The sequence below is a fragment of the Acomys minous genome, assembly GCF_964271855.1.
Source record: "Acomys minous genome assembly, chromosome: 5".
Taxonomy (NCBI): Eukaryota; Metazoa; Chordata; class Mammalia; order Rodentia; family Muridae; genus Acomys; species Acomys minous.
The window spans coordinates 123071295-123087152 of record NC_140494.1 but is presented as its reverse complement, the minus strand read 5'-3'; the positions used below and the strand labels follow the sequence as shown (position 1 = coordinate 123087152).

General features: G+C 50.2%; 1 long non-coding RNA gene across 1 annotated transcript in view; it reads left to right on the top strand.

The window, feature by feature from the left end:
- The window catches only part of LOC311598657, a 46720-nt gene extending 40344 nt beyond the window's left edge, over positions 1-6376 (top strand). Inside the window, exon 3 of the long non-coding RNA XR_014779617.1 lies at positions 5850-6376. This is a non-coding gene — a long non-coding RNA (uncharacterized lncRNA). The remainder of the gene's footprint in view (positions 1-5849) is intronic.
- Positions 6377-15858: the final 9482 nt, after the last annotated feature.

Genomic DNA, 15858 nt, shown 5'->3' with positions numbered 1-15858 from the left:
GAGCCCTGCAGGTCTCTGATACACCTCCCTTCATTGAGTACAACCTAACTGCTCCCTGGGTGGGGACCTGCTCTGGGGACTTGTTACTCATGAGCAGAATAAAGTGGAAGTGGTGATGGTTGACCTTGGAGACGGGGGTGGGGGGGGTGGGGGGGGTGGGGGGGTGGGATGGGTGGGAGGGTGGGGTGGGGGGGTGGGAGGGGGGGAGTGGGGAGGTGGGGGTGGTGTAGAGGGTGCGGCGTCTCCCTCTCTCATCTTATTTTGAATATTTTGTTCTGGAGGAACCCACTTCGGTACACACTCAGGCTGTGGGTACTGCCCCGGGATGAAAGATCCCCAAACACACAGAGAAGAGGCCATCTCCATTTCTTCCTTTACTAGACCGCCATAGTTAAGGTTTGAATGCTGTGAAGAGACACCATGGCCGTGGCAACTGGTATAAAGGAAAACATAGTTTTGGAGGCTCAGTTCACCACTGTCAGTCATCATGGTAGGAAACATGGCGACATGAAGACAGACATGGTGCTGGAGAGGGAACTGAGAGTTTTACATCTTGACCTGTAAGCTGCAGAAGGAGACTGTGAGTCACACTGCTCACAGCTTGAGCATTTGAGACCTCAAAGCCCGCCCCTACAGTGACACATTGCCTCCAAAAGGCCACGCCCACTCCAACAAGGCTTCTAATAGTGCTACTCCCTATGGGCTTATAGGGGGCCATTTTCTTTCAAACCACCACGTATACAGAATTCCCATGGACACCTGAGGTAGGTGCTTAGCAGTGACCAGAACAGTAATATCATGAATGCCTGGTCCTTGTAGCCTTTATGTTTAAAACCATTCAATAGGAACTACCAGCCTAAAGAGGCAATCAGTTGTTAACGCATATTATAACTGGTCAAAGTGCTGAGAATAAGTGTCTATTGGGTTCTTGGCCCTAAATGGGACATCTATATCTACTTCCTCACCCTAAGCCTCAAGAAACATTGAGGAGGAGAGGCACAAAGAACATAAGAGTTAAAGGATGGGGAGGAGGAGTGCTGTAAAATGCTATTTTGGGGATAAAGCATAGCCTTGAACCCATGAACTCACTGCAGCACAAAATCAAGTCCTAGAGATCAGTCAACATTGCAGCAGCAGCCATGATTGGATGCAGTGGTTTATCAGTTAAAAAAGGAGAGGATATGATGTGCGTATGGGGGTGTGTTGGGGGTTCCTGGAGGAGAGTAGAAGTTGGAGATGGATGTGGTCAAGACACGTTGATTACACGTATGAAAATGTCAAAGAACAAATAACAGAATAAATAAAACCTACTTAATAGGGGTGGGGGGGTAGAGAGATGATACGGTGGTTTGAATGAGAATGACCCCCCTAGACTCATATATTTGCATGATTGGTCCCCAGTTGGGTGAAGAGGTGTGGCATTGTTGGAGGAGGTGTGCCACTGGAGTGGAGTGGGCCTTGAGGTTTCCAAAGCCCCACACCAAGCTAAGACTGTCTGTCTGTCTGTCTTCTGTCTGTCTGTCTCTGTCTGTCTTCTCTGTCTCTGTCTCTGTCTCTCTTTCTTGCCAATGGATCAGTATGTAAGGCTTTCAGCTCTAGCAGCATGCCTTCCTGCATGCCTCCAGGCGTGATGATAATGGACTAACCTTCTGAAACGGTGAGCAAGCCCCTAATAAAATGCTTTCTCTTGTAAGTGTTGCCTCGGTCATGGTGTCTCTTCATAGCAATAGAACAGTAACTAAGACAATAGTTATTACCCTGGGGGTATTGCTGTGACCAGCCGGATCATGCTGCTTGTTAGCAGAATGTGGACAATGGACTTTGGACTAGGAAAGTAGGTGAGAGATCTGTAGGCAGAGAGTATGTCAGGATGTATGCTTGTCCCTGATTGGATGAAGGAGGAAGTATGTCGCCTTGTGAGTTTTGCCTTTATAAGACCCTGGCTAATGTAATTCAGTACCATACTCTGAGAATCCCAGGTACGGACTTGGCCAGTTCCCAGTGTCTTGGCCAGTATTTAATAAAGCTTGCTTCAGATTTGGCTCAAACATTGTGGTAGTGGTCTTATTCTCACCCAGTGGGATTAACACATGGACATGGGAGCTGAGGGTAATTTGAACTGTGGGGTTATAGCACAATACGTTTCTGAGGGAAGGATATTAGTAAGTGGCCTGGACAGCATGCTTGTGATACTTTGGCCAAAAAAAAAAAAAAAAAAAAAATATATATATATATATATATATATATATATATATATATATATATATATATATACTTTTTTGCACTTGTTATAAAAATCTGCCTGAGACTAAATTGAAGAGTTTTGGGTTAATGGCTTTGGCGGAAGAGATTTCAAGAAAGTTTAGTACTGACTGTGTTGTAAGGTTATTAGTGATGGATCTTATGTAGCTATATTTTAACTGGAAAAATTGGGGGGGGGTCATCTTATACGCCAGAAAATATGTTTAAAGGAAGCTTAAGTATCAGAGTAAATGCCAACAATTGTAATTGAAGGCCAGGTTCCAATCCTAGCGAGCAGAGCTTGGCACCTTCACCCACATGGCTTGGACTTTAGAGTCAACAATATAAAAGGAGGTCATAGAATCTGCCCCCACAGCTAAGGAGACTTTCTGAGGCCAGGTGCATGGAAGAGGAGCTCTGCATAAAGGAGAGGCCATTACGTGAGCGTGTGAAGGAGAAGCCTGGATTGTGCCAGAGAGCCCAAGATGTTGAAGATGCCAGGGCCGTGGGATACCTGCCAAGGAGAGCCACTGACAGGGTGTGCAGTCAGCTCAAGAGAGAGAAGTGTGTTTCAGTCAACAGGGCTAAAAGGAGTTGGAGTTCTAAAGAGCACTTATACGTCAGACGTGGAATTTGGAGTTTGCCCTGATGGTTTTCAGTCTTGCTTTGGCCCAACATTTCCTCTCTGTGGTTCTTCCTCCCTTTTGAAACAGTAATGCTGAGTCCATGCAATTGTATGCCAGAAATATGTGGTCGGCTCCTTGATTTTGATTTTACAGGAGGTGACAGCTAAGAGATTGCTACAAGTCTCAGGAGAGACTTTGAATTTTTAAAAAATTATTTATTGATTGATTTATAATGTATGCAGTGCTCTACCTGCATGTACACCTGCATGCCAGAAGAGGGCATCAGATCACATTATAGGTGGCTATGAGCCACCATGTGGTTGCTGGGAATTGAACTCATGACCTCTGGAAGAGCAGCCAGTGTTTTTAACCGCTGAGCCATCTCTCCAGCCCCTGAGACTTTGGATTTTTAAACAGTCCTGAGACTGTGATAGACTATGGGGAATTTTGAAGTTGTACTGAATGCATTTTGTATTATGATATGGCTACAGGCTTTTGGGGGCCAGGGAGTGGAATGTGTTGGTTTGAATTAGAATGGCCCTCATAGGCTCATGTGTTTGCATACTTGGTCCCTGTTTGAAGAACTATTTGGAAGGATTAGGAGGTGGGGCCTTGTTGGAGGAGGTGTGTCACTGAGAGCTAGTTTTGAGCTCTCTCTCTCTCTCTCTCTCTCTTTCTCCAAGGCCATGCCTGCCTGCATGCTACCATACTCCCCACCATGATAATAATGCACTAACCTTCTGAAACTGTAAGGAAGACCCCAGTTAAATGCTTTCTTTTCTCTCCTTTTTTCCATATAACATATTTATCGATACTCTGGGGATTTCATATCATGGAGCTGTAGGCTCCAACTTTTCCAAACCTACTTTATTTGTGCTTCTTTAAATACTTATACCTCCCTTCCAACCCACTTACCCTAGATAGGAGAAAAAGGAGGTTTATGGGAACAGGGGAAGTAGACCTTGTTGGATTCAGTTCCTGGGAGCAATTCCCCTGGTGTAGCCAGCAGGGTTTCAGTAGACCAGCAATTCCACCAAAGTTGCTGCTGGAACCCTAAAAGCCCCCTCCTCCTGTTTTGGGATATATATATATGAATCTGTACTAGGATGCTTTTCACCTGGCAAAAACCAAGCCCCCACAGGAGGTGGTTTGATCTCCAACTGGATAAACATCACCTGTTCTCGCACAAGTCTGTTCCCTGTCCCATACTTGGGATCAAAACAAAAACATGTTTATATTTGCTACATGCACCCCATCCCTTCCAAGTCCAACCTCCTTTGGGACCTTCTTCCCCCCAAAAGAAGTAAACAGAAAAAGAAAGAAAGAAAAAACAAACAAAACAAAAAGCCAAGTCCACTTTGTGTTCTCTACATGTGCACTGGAGCATGGCCAAACTCTCAGTGGCTTGCCCTTCCACCCCACACCTCCTCCAGAAACCATCAACTGTGGAGAGCTACTCCTCTGGCATCCCATAATGCATTTTATTTATTTATTTATTTTGAGACAGGATTTCTCTGTGTAGCCTTGGCTGTCCTAGACTCACTTTGTAGACCAGGCTGGTCTCAAGCTCACAGAGATCCGCCTGCCTCAGTCTCCCTGAGTGTTGGGACTAAAGGTGTGTGCCACCATGCCAGGCCCTATAACACTTGTTTTTAAGAGTTCTCTTTGATGTCTTCCTGTCTAGACTGTTACTTTTTTGTTTTTGTTATTTTTTTGTGTTGAGGCGGGGGAGGTTGAGGGTAAGGGCTGACACAGGAGCCTTCCCTGTCCCTCCCAGTTGTGCATCTGCCATCATCAATACCACAGCAGGAGGAGCCCCCTCGCTCTTCAGTCAGTGGGAGCACAGACATGCTCTCTTTTGTAAGGGCTGCCTTGGTCATGGTGTGTCTTCAGTAACTGTCGTGGCTAAGGTCTCTATTGCTGTGATGGGACACTACGACTAAAAACAGTCAGGGAAGAAAGGGTTTGTGCCACTCATAGCTCCACGTATCTGTTTGACTTAGCTAGGGTTTCTGTTGCTGTGAAGAGACGCCATGACCACAGCAACTCTTTTTTTTTTATTTTTTATTAATTTATTCATATTACATCTCAATTGTTATCCCATCCCTTGTATCCTCCCATTCCTCCCTCCCTCCCGCTTTCCCCCTACTCCTCTCTTCTATGTCTGTAACTCCACCTATAAATGCTCATAGGGTATCAAGTCTCTTCTTGGTAGCCACAGCAACTCTTAAGAAGGAAAATATCTAACTGGGGCTGCCTTATAGCTCAGAGGTTTAGTCCTCTGCCATCACGGTGGGAAGCATGGTGCCATGCAGGCAGACACAGTGCTGGAGAGGTAGCTGAGAGTTCTACATCTGGGTCCGCAGGCAGGAGAGAGAGAGAGAGAGAGAGAGAGAGAGAGAGAGAGAGAGAGAGAGAGAGAGAGAGAGACAGACAGACAGACAGACAGGCAGGCAGGCAGGCAGACAGACAGACAGACAGGCTCTGGCTTGCGTTTCTGAAGCCTATCCCTGTGACACACTTCCTCTAACAAAGTCACATGTCCTAGTGCTTTCAAATAATGCCACTCTTCATGTGCCTATGGGTGCTGTTTTCATTCAAACCACCATACAGTCCAGCAGCAGCAGCAGTGAGGGCAGGAACTGATGCAGGGCAGGAACCGGGAGGCAGGAGCTGACGCAGAGGCCATGGAGGGGTGCTGCTCACTGGATTGCTCTCCGTGACTTTGCTCAGTGCTTTCTTATAGGACCCAGGACCACCAGCCCAGGCACAGCATCCCCCACAATGGGTTGGGCCCTCCTCCACTGATCACTAATTAAGAAAACGTCCTATACCTGGAGCTTATGGGGGCATTTTTCTCAGCTCCTCCTCTCTGATGACTTTAGCTTGTGTCAAGTTGACATAAAACCACCCAGTACAGTGACTAGGATTGATGGTGCAGTAGTTAAAAACATTTGCTTTTTTTTTTTTTTTTTTTTGCAGAGAACCTAGGTTCAACTCTTAGCACCCACATGGTGGCTCACGACCATCTGTTGCTCCAGTTCTAGGGGATCTAACACCCTCTTTTGGCATTTATACACATAAGAAAAAATAAATCTTTAAAAAACAGAAACAAACACATATAAAGAAGAAGAAGAAGAAGAAGAAGAAGAAGAAGAAGAAGAAGAAGAAGAAGAAGAAGAAGGAGAAGAAGAAGCATTAGCCAAGACTGTGGAGCATTAGCCAAGATGTGGCCTGGGCCATCATCAGCTTCAAGACCTCCCATCACAGTTTGCCTCATCTCCCTAAGCCTTGGCTTCCTCACCTCTCCAAGGACCGACCAAAATGCTGCAGTGTCAGCCACTAGGGTCCCTGCAAACTCTCAGCTTCTACACCCGTCCCCGAGCTGGTGGCATTTTGAAGATCACAGAGACGTAACCTTCAATGAATTTGCCATCTGTTTGAGGAGACAGGTCTTGGCCACATGCTTCTAGCAGAGGACAGGCCAGTATAGGCATGGTGCCATTTAAAGACAGGGGCTCATGGGGTGTGCTGAGAGGCTCTCAAAGCATGTGACCAAGAGTGGCAGCGTCCGCATTGCACGGTAACTTGTCAGAGGCGTGTGCTCTTTGGTCATCGAAGGTCTGGCAGTCAGCGCCTCTGGGATGCTGTGTCCAGTCTTCTCGGGGACTTTGGTGCAGAGAGCGTGCTGCACCATGGAGGGACACACAGGCTTGCAGGAAGAGCTGAGGTTGGGAGAGATAGAACAGAGAGGGATGAAGGGAGAGTGAAAGCAGGAGGGAAGGCAGGGTGGGGGCTTGTGTTTGGTGCGGAGAAGAAACCTGGGGTGAACCTCCGTGGGAAGAGCAGGAGCTGGGGTCTTGCAGGCGAGGCTTTTAGCATCAGGAGACACAGCAGGCCTCAGGGACTCCTTAGGAGACGTTCAGACTTTGTGTTTATGTTTTTAGGCATGGTCTCACGTAACCCAGGCTGCCCTCAAACTCCCTAGGTAGCCACAGATGACTTTGAACTCTTGATCCTTCTGCCTCCACCTTCTGAAAGCTGGGGTTACAGGTGTGCCCCACCAATCCTTCTTTATGAGGTGGTGGGGGTGGAACCAAGGGCTTCACGCGTACGAGGCAAAGCTCTGCAAACTGAACTACAGTCCCAGCCCCCATTATGAGCAGCACGGCTACAGTGGATTTGCCAGCCAGTCTTTTTAGGTATCCCTGGGCTCCTAAGACAAAATGCCTCTCTACTCAAGGGGCCTCCAAAGCCAGGAGACCCCACCCCCCACCCCACCCCCCAAGGAGGCAGGGAGGTGGGAGGTAGGCAGAGGTGGGCCAGCCCAGCAGGGCACAGGCCTCCCCTCCTGCCTGGGGCCTCTGGAATCCCAGCCCAGCAGGACCTGAGCCGCAGCCGCAGCCACACTCCATACACAGGTATTGAATTATGAATGGATATTGCTCAGAAAATAACTGCAAATGTTATTGCCCCCCCTCCCCCACCCCAGTCCACATGTGTGTCCTCCTCAGGGCTCGGCGATAGAGTGTGTTGCTTTAACACTGCAGGGTCATTATAAATTAGAGCTATCATTGTAACAGCGGCTGGCCGGCGTGGGGAGAGGGAATCCCGCCTGCCAGCTATGACAAGGACAGACCCTTCGACAGACAGCTTGCGTTAGCTGCCCTCAACTTTCCCTTCTGTCTGATCTAGTCTAGCCGTCCCTATTAAATAACTAATTATTTAACATCTTTTAAAGCTTTGTTATGTATTGGAACAGGCAAGACACAAATGAGTGCTTTTAATAATATAAAAGCCCATTAGCTTCATTTACTGTTAATGTTAAAATAAACATGAGACAATTTAGATATACTATTCCAATTTCACGGAAACTTTGATGTTTTTCTTTTCTAGTCACATAATTAAGGGAAAAACTACTAATGATATTAAGTTTGTACAGTGTTAATGACAGAAACAGGCACAGGCTGAAATTGCAGCCATTAATACGGAAAAAATAAAATATTTAACAGGGGAGATAGATGAGTGCAATTTTAATAAACCAAAATGAAGAAAATTAATTCTAGAAAGTTCCCCAGTCTTTCACACGCTACCATTACACAAGCTGTCTCATGCATTATTTTTGTGGTCTGGGTTATTTATTGATGGTCCGTATTGAATGTCCTGGGTTTTGCGTGTTGTTCTGTGGGTGGTAAAGATTTTCGCCTTTATTCGTTCAATTCTTCTCCTGCCACCAGACCTCAGGTTGAAATGGCTTTATTTACAGTGTACATTTCAGCAGAGTACCCTTGCCAGCAACAAGGAGGAAAGCCAGGCTTGGCTATGCTAGTCTTGGTCTGGGTCCAACAGGGAGCCTTAGGCCAGCTGTGTTGGGTGGCTGTGTAAGTGACAGCTGTGCTCCCTGACATAGGAGTGTCCATCCACCCGTCTTCAACACCCCATGGTGGTGTCCAGAGTTTACAGAGGACGGGTCCTGTTGTCCAGTTTGCCACTTGTAGTGGGTAGATGGTACCCCACTTGTAGTGAGTCGATGGTACCCCCAGGGTCCTGAATGAGATCACGGTTGATGATTTAGTTAACTTTTCTCAATACGGTGATAAAAATAACCCAGGAAGCAGCTTAAGGGAGGAACGATTTATTTCAGCTCACAGTTCAAGGAGATGCAGTCCACTGTGACAGACAAGCTGGGGGCCATGGGAGTCCAGGCTGCTGGGCCCCGTTGTCTGCAGGAAGCCGAGAGATGAACTCCAGTGCTCAGCGCACCTTCCTTGCGCTTGGTCCAGGACCGTAGCCCACGGACTGGTTCTGCCCACATGTAGGGTGGGATCTTCTTTCCACCTCCATTTAACCTAGTGTAAGTGATTCTTCACAGATGTGCCCGGGCATGTGTTTCCATATCGATTCGAAATCATATGGAGTGGACAGTCAAGATTGACCAGGACACTTGGAAACAGGGCTGGAAAAACAGGTATATAACTAAGGATTGAGGTGTGAGCCGAGTGTGGCCCTGCGTCTCTTATGAGAGACAGAAAAGACGGAGAGACTGAGAATGGGTGAGAGAAGATGGCAAGATGGAAGCAGGCTGGAGTGAGGCTGCCTGGGAGCACCAGAGCTGGAAGAGGCAGGGAAAGCTACCAGCAGAGGCAGTGTGGCCCTGCAGAGGCGGTGCGGGCCGCAGAGACAGTGTGGCCCCAAAGAGGCAGTGTGGCTCCGCAGAGACAGTGCGGCCCCGCAGAGGCAGTGTGGCCCCGCAGAGGAAGTGCAGCCCCCCACAGAGGCAGTGCAGCCCCCCGCAGAGGCAGTGCGGCCCCCCACAGAGGCAGTGCGGCCCCGCAGAGGCAGTGCGGCCCCCCCGCAGAGGCAGTGCAGCCCCCCGCAGAGGCAGTGCGGCCCCCCACAGAGGCAGTGTGGCCCCGCAGAGGAAGTGCTGCCCCCCGCAGAGGCAGTGCGGCCCCGCAGAGGCAGTGCGGCCCCGCAGAGGCAGTGCGGCCCCCCGCAGAGGCAGTGCGGCCCCCCGCAGAGGCAGTGCGGCCCCCCCCCCCCCGCAGAGGCAGTGCGGCCCCGCAGAGGCAGTGCGGCCCCGCAGAGGCAGTGCGGCCCCCCGCAGAGGCAGTGCGGCCCCGCAGAGGCAGTGCAGCCCCGCAGAGGCAGTGCGGCCCCGCAGAGGCAGTGCAGCCCCGCAGAGGCAGTGCGGCCCCGCAGAGGCAGTGCAGCCCCGCAGAGGCAGTGCGGCCCCGCAGAGGCAGTGCAGCCCCGCAGAGGCAGTGCGGCCCCGCAGAGGCAGTGCAGCCCCGCAGAGGCAGTGCGGCCCCCCGCAGAGGCAGTGCGGCCCCGCAGAGGCAGTGCAGCCCCGCAGAGGCAGTGCGGCCCCCCGCAGAGGCAGTGCGGCCCCGCAGAGGCAGTGCGGCCCCGCAGACACTCTAATCTCATCCCTCCAGAACTGGAAGAGGATAAACCTGAGGTGGTTTTGTTTGTTTGTTTGTTTTTGTTTTTGTCACTAAGTTTGTGGTAATTGTCACAGAAGCCCAAGAAACTGCCAAAACAAAACAAAAAACCCCTCCCAAAAAACCAAAAACCAAAAACAAACAAAAAACCCCCAGCACTGTGAACTGATGCATAAGACAATACAAGCCAGGGCAGAACTGCAGTGAAGGGAACAGATAAGCTAACAAGGAGAGGGCGGGGCAGGTTATGCAGGACGTCCTGTGGTGGCAGAGCATTGTCAGCAAGAAGACATGCCAAGGGCTGGCGAGACGGCTCAGGGCTTTAGGGCAGGCACTCTTCTTTCAGAGGACCTGAGTTCAGTTCCCAGCACCTGAGCTAAGTGGCTCACAAGTAACTCCAGCTCCAGGGACCTGGTGCTTCAGACCTCTGAGGATGCTTGTACTCACATGTGTAACACACACACACACACACACACACACACACACACACTTGTTGTCTTTTGGTTTTTCAAGACAGGGTCTCTCTGTGTAGCCTTGCCTCTCTTGGACTCACTTTGTAGACCAGGCAGGCCTCCCGAGTGCTGGGGTTAAAGGCGTGCGCCGCCACGCCAGCAACACACACACTTAAAACGAGGAGGAAAAGGAAACAGCAATATGGACAGCTTAGAGAAAGGGGGAGTGGGCTAGTCGATTGGTGGATTACTGGACCATTAGGATGCCTCTGTCCCAGAGTCACTCTGTTAGGGGTTCCTGGGTCACTGTGGGCATGCCTTGGCTTTGTTACACAAACACTTTCTGGCACAGTTCAAATATGCTCCAAAACTGGACTTAGAACCCCGCAGTAAGGCTGTGCAGGGTAAGTCACTGTAAAACTAAGAGCTCCTTAACTGAAGATAATTTTTAGGTCACATACTTTATTCCCTCTTTTGGTAAACTGAGGCTCAGAGCAGAGAAATTACTTGTCCAAGGCTGTGACAGAGCCAAGAGCAGATCCTAGGTCAGAATGACTTGAAGGAGAATCAAAATGACTCTGAGATTCCATCTTACACCTATCAGAATGGCTAAGATCAAAAACTCAAGTGACAGCACATGCTGGTGAGGATGTGGAGAAAAGGAAACACTCCTTCGTTGCTGGTGGGAGTGCAAACTTGTACAACCACTTTGGAAATCAATCGGGAACTTTCTCAGAAAACTGGGAATAGGGCTTCCTCAAGACCCAGCTATTCCACTCCTAGGAATATACCCAGAAGATGCTTCACCACACAAGGACATATGCTCAACTATGTTCATAGCACCTTATTTATAATAGCCAGAACCTGGAAACAACCTAAGTGTCCCTCAGTTGAAGAATGGATAAAGAAACCGTGGTACATTTACACTATGGAATGCTACTCAGCTATTAAAAACAAGGAAATGCTGAAATTTGTGGACAAATGGATGGAACTAGAAATGATCATCCTGAGTGAGGTAACCCAGACCCAGAAAGACTCACATGGTATATACTCACTTATAATTGGACACTAGCCCAACAGGGATGCCCCATGAAAGTCTTCACTTACCAGGAGATTGGGGTAGATTCGGGGACCTCCTATTGGGACTCTAGGTGAGAGAAATGTGGGAGAATGGGGAAACAGAAGGATCCGGAGGGTCCTAGAAACCTACAAGGCCATGGCTTTAACCACCTTGCATCATAGTAGCTGTGGTCTCCTGGAGGAGACGCTTATGAGGAGGGGGTGGGGGTGGGATGGGGGGGTGGAGGCTGGGGGGACTGGGGGTGGCGTTTGTTTTCTTGTAGAGCAGGGCGGGGCTGGTGAGGGAGAGACCCTCATGAGTGCTGGGATTAAAGGCATACTCCACCACCCCTGGCCTCTGTTTTACCTTTTAAGAGTGATTCCTTGGGGCTTGAGAAATGGGCCAGCAGTTAAGAGCACTTCTTGCTACTGCAGAGGACCCAGGTTCGATTCCCAGCACCCACATGGTGGCTCGCAACAGTCTGTAGTTGTAGTTGCAGGGGATCTGAAGCTCTTTTCTGGTCTCCATGGATACATATGATGCACTTACAAACATGTAGGCAAGCATTTATACACATAAAGTAAAAATAAATAAATCTTTAAAAAATGATTCCTTAGTATAGAGATGGTAGAATATAAAATCTACCTCACTTACAGCCATAGTTTTTAAGGGCTAAAGTTGTGTTTCAAGCCTTATATTGTCTTTCTGCCCCTTACCCCAAGCCCAGCTTCAGGTCTGACTGACAAGAGTCAGAGAAGTGTGCCTACTTTAAGTTCTCAGAGGCTCTATTTGAAAAAACAATTGTTTTTGTTTATTTAGATTTTTAAAAATTTATTTATTTGTGTATTTGTGTATATAAGCACTCTATCTGCATGTATGACTTCATGACAGGAGAGAGCATCAGACAGAAGAGGTCCTCAGATCTCATTACAGATGGTTGTGAGTCACCATGTGGTTGCCAGGAATTGAACTCAGGACCTCTAGATGAACACCCAGAGCTCTTAACCTCTGAGCCATCTCTCCAGTCCCAGCGGCTCTATTCTTTATCATCTACCGAGAACCTGGAACCTACATGCCTTGCCTCAGGGACTCAGTACTTGCCTGAGGAACAAAAAAAGGCAAGTCCCATTCACATGTGAGCATAGAAGCCCACAGAGCTATGGAACTAGCTGAGAGCCAAGCCTGGAATCCCCACTGAGCAGCCTGTGACCTCTTTCAAGCCATTCAGCCCCGTGCTGGCACACCCCTCAGCTGAGGCAATTGCCACTTCCTCTCTCCTTCTTCCTCTTCCTCTCCTCCCACCCCCTTCTTCAGATTTATTTATTTTTACCTGTCTGTGTATATGTACCTCCCTACTTGTTTGTATGTGCACTGTGTGCGTGCAGTACCCCATAGCAGCCAGAAGGGGGCGTTAGATCCCGTGGAACTTGAATTACAGACAAGCAAGCCGCTATGTGGTTGTTGGGACCCTAACCTGGGTCTTCTGTAAGAGTAGCAAATGCTTGTAACTGCTAAGCTATCTCTCCAGATGTGTGATTACATTTTTGGTATCCCCCATCCTTATCTACAGCCTATAGGCACAAATGCACACCGTGTAACTGACTATCAAGTGTCTCGGAGAGTTTAAACCTGTGTTATAGTTTGGATCTTGATTGTTGAAGGCTTGGTTACAGTCTGTGGATCTTTTAAGAGATGGGCCTGGTAGAAGAATGTGAGGCCACTAGGAGTGCCAGCACCTGAAGGGACCAGCAGGACCCCAAGCACTTCCTGTTTCTCTTTTGCTTCCTGCCTGCCAGGAAGCCGTTTCTTCAGCTGTGTGTTCCCACTGTGGCATGCGGCATGTGGCATGTTAGACCTGAGTGTCCATGAGGCTAAGCCTGGAATCCCTGAAAACCGTGAGCCAAAACAGACCTTTCTTGTAGTCAACTTGATTTCTCTTAAGTGTTTGTGGAAGTGCTGGAAAGGCGGCTGCCAGTTTTAGTGTGATTATGCCTGTGGGGACTATGTTTGCTCCAGCTGTGGAGGGGGGTGCGGGAAGTTTGAACGCAGGAGCTTCTGGCCCGTCTCCTAGGGTCCTCTGTGGGGACAACTCAGGGCTGCTGGGGGCCAGGCCTCCCACCTTGAGCCCCCTGCCCTTCAGCCAGGCCAGAGCAGCTGTCCATCTCTCTTCAGGCTGAAAATGTCTTCCCAACCGACAGCTGGGTCAGTAAAGGTGCACCATGGGAGGTTGTCTTAGCACTTTGCCTTGACTCTTCTGTATGTCTTCAGCAAGTTACAGGTGTGGTGACTCTGGAGCCTGGCCACTTGTGATGTTTCTCCAGGTGACTTAGCACTTATTGAAGCTTAGCCAGATGATCAGGTCTGGAGTGAAAACAGTGGCAGCCCTCGTCGCCTTCCCAGCCCTCTATCGGGCAGCCCTGGTCCCATTCCTCATCCTCTGTGGGGCAGCCCTAGTCCCCACTTCCACCCTCTATGGGGCAGCCCTGGACCCCACTCCCACCCTCTATGGAGCATCCCTGGTCCCCACTCCCACCCTCTATGGGGCAGCCCTGGTCCCCACTCCCACCCTCTATGGGGCAGCCCTGGTCCCCACTCCCACCCTCTATGGGGCATCCCTGGTCCCCACTCCCACCCTCTATGGGGCAGCCCTGGTCCCCACTCCCACCCTCTATGGGGCAGCCCTGGTCCCCACTCCCACCCTCTATGGGGCAGCCCTGGTCCCCACTCCCACCCTCTATGGGGCATCCCTGGTCCCCACTCCCACCCTCGATGGAGCAGCCCTGGTCCCCACTCCCACCCTCTATAGGGCAGCCCTGGTCCCCACTCCCACCCTCTATGGGGCAGCCCTGGTCCCCACTCCCACCCTCTATGGGGCATCCCTGGTCCCCACTCCCACCCTCGATGGAGCATCCCTGGTCCCCACTCCCACCCTCGATGGAGCATCCCTGGTCCCCACTCCCACCCTCTATGGAGCATCCCTGGTCCCCACTCCCACCCTCGATGGAGCATCCCTGGTCCCCACTCCCACCCTCTATGGAGCATCCCTGGTCCCCACTCCCACCCTCTATGGGGCAGCCCTGGACCCCACTCCCACCCTCTATGGAGCATTCCTGGACCCCACTCCCACCCTCTATGGGGCATCCCTGGTCCCCACTCCCACCCTCTATGGGGCAGCCCTGGTCCCCACTCCCACCCTCTATGGGGCAGCCCTGGACCCCATCCTCATCCTCTGTGGGGCAGCTCTTGTCCCCACCCTCTATGGAGCAGCATTCCACAGAGCCTTGCAGGCAAAGCCTGCAAGAGACATCAAATCCAACGGATGTAAGGCCCAGCTACAAGGTATCAGAATCGCTTAGGAGCTTTCAAAAGTTCGCCCTGGGGCTGGCAAGATGGCCCAGAGGGGAAGGGCGTTTGCCACTGCACCTAATAGTCTCATCCCTGAGACTTGGTGGAGGGAAAGAACCAACTCCCACAGGTTACCCTCTGACACCCCACATGCATGCCATCACGTGCCCCTCAATAAATAGACAATTTAAAAATTAAAAGTGCAAGCCAAAGGACCACCCCCAACCTTAGGTAGGGCTTAGAAGGGTCAGATAGCAAGGGTTATTTTGTTTTAAAGCCTTCCCCCAGGAATTCCAAGTACCTGGTGGCCTGGTGCAGAACCTACTCTTTTGGAGGGAGAGGGGGAAAGGGAGAGGGAGGAGAGAGAAAGAGAGAGAGAGAGAGAGAGAGAGAGAGAGAGAGAGAGAGAGAGAGAGATCTTTTTTATGACTAAGGAGAAACATGTGGCACAGATGTTTTCATTCAAGTTCAAGGTTACACTGGCTCTGGGAGTTGGCATTTTCTTGGGGTGAGGCTGCTGTAGGGGGTCCGAGGCGTGGGGAGGGAGCACTGCGCTACATTCCAGAACAGAGCTGGCTGTGAGCAGCCCAGAAAGAACTCGAGTGCCAGCCTGGCTGAATGGATAATTAAACAGACAGCAAGATGGCACGTGGGCTCCCCCCTCCCCCTAGCTGGCTGGGGGATAATACACCCTCCTGTCGTCAGAAGGAGCAGGAAGAAAAGCAACTGGGCCTGGCTGTTGGCCATTTCACAATATTGCTTTTGTAAACAAGTTGAAAAATCCAATAACTGTAAAACTTATGGCGTGTCCTAAAAAGTCTGTCGCCTGTCTTCCCCATACATGGATGAGTGTTTCCAACTCAACTCGTTCTAATTAATCAGCTCTGTCCCCTTGGCAGCTAGGCCATCCTCCAGGAGGGTCCGTCATGCCCTGGGCTGAGGGTGGCCCTGTGGTACAGTGGTATGTGGGGCAGCCATGGTGGCTTCAGCTTGCTTAGTAGTTGGGCTGTCCTTCTGGGACTCACCACTGCTCCACAGAATAACCCAGCTCCAACGCGCACGTGCGCACGCACACACCCATGCACTCACATACATCCTTACATACTCTAAACACTCTCAGACGTGCACTCACACAAAGATGCTCACAGACTCCATATCACAAACTCACAAAGTCCGTATCCCCACCCACT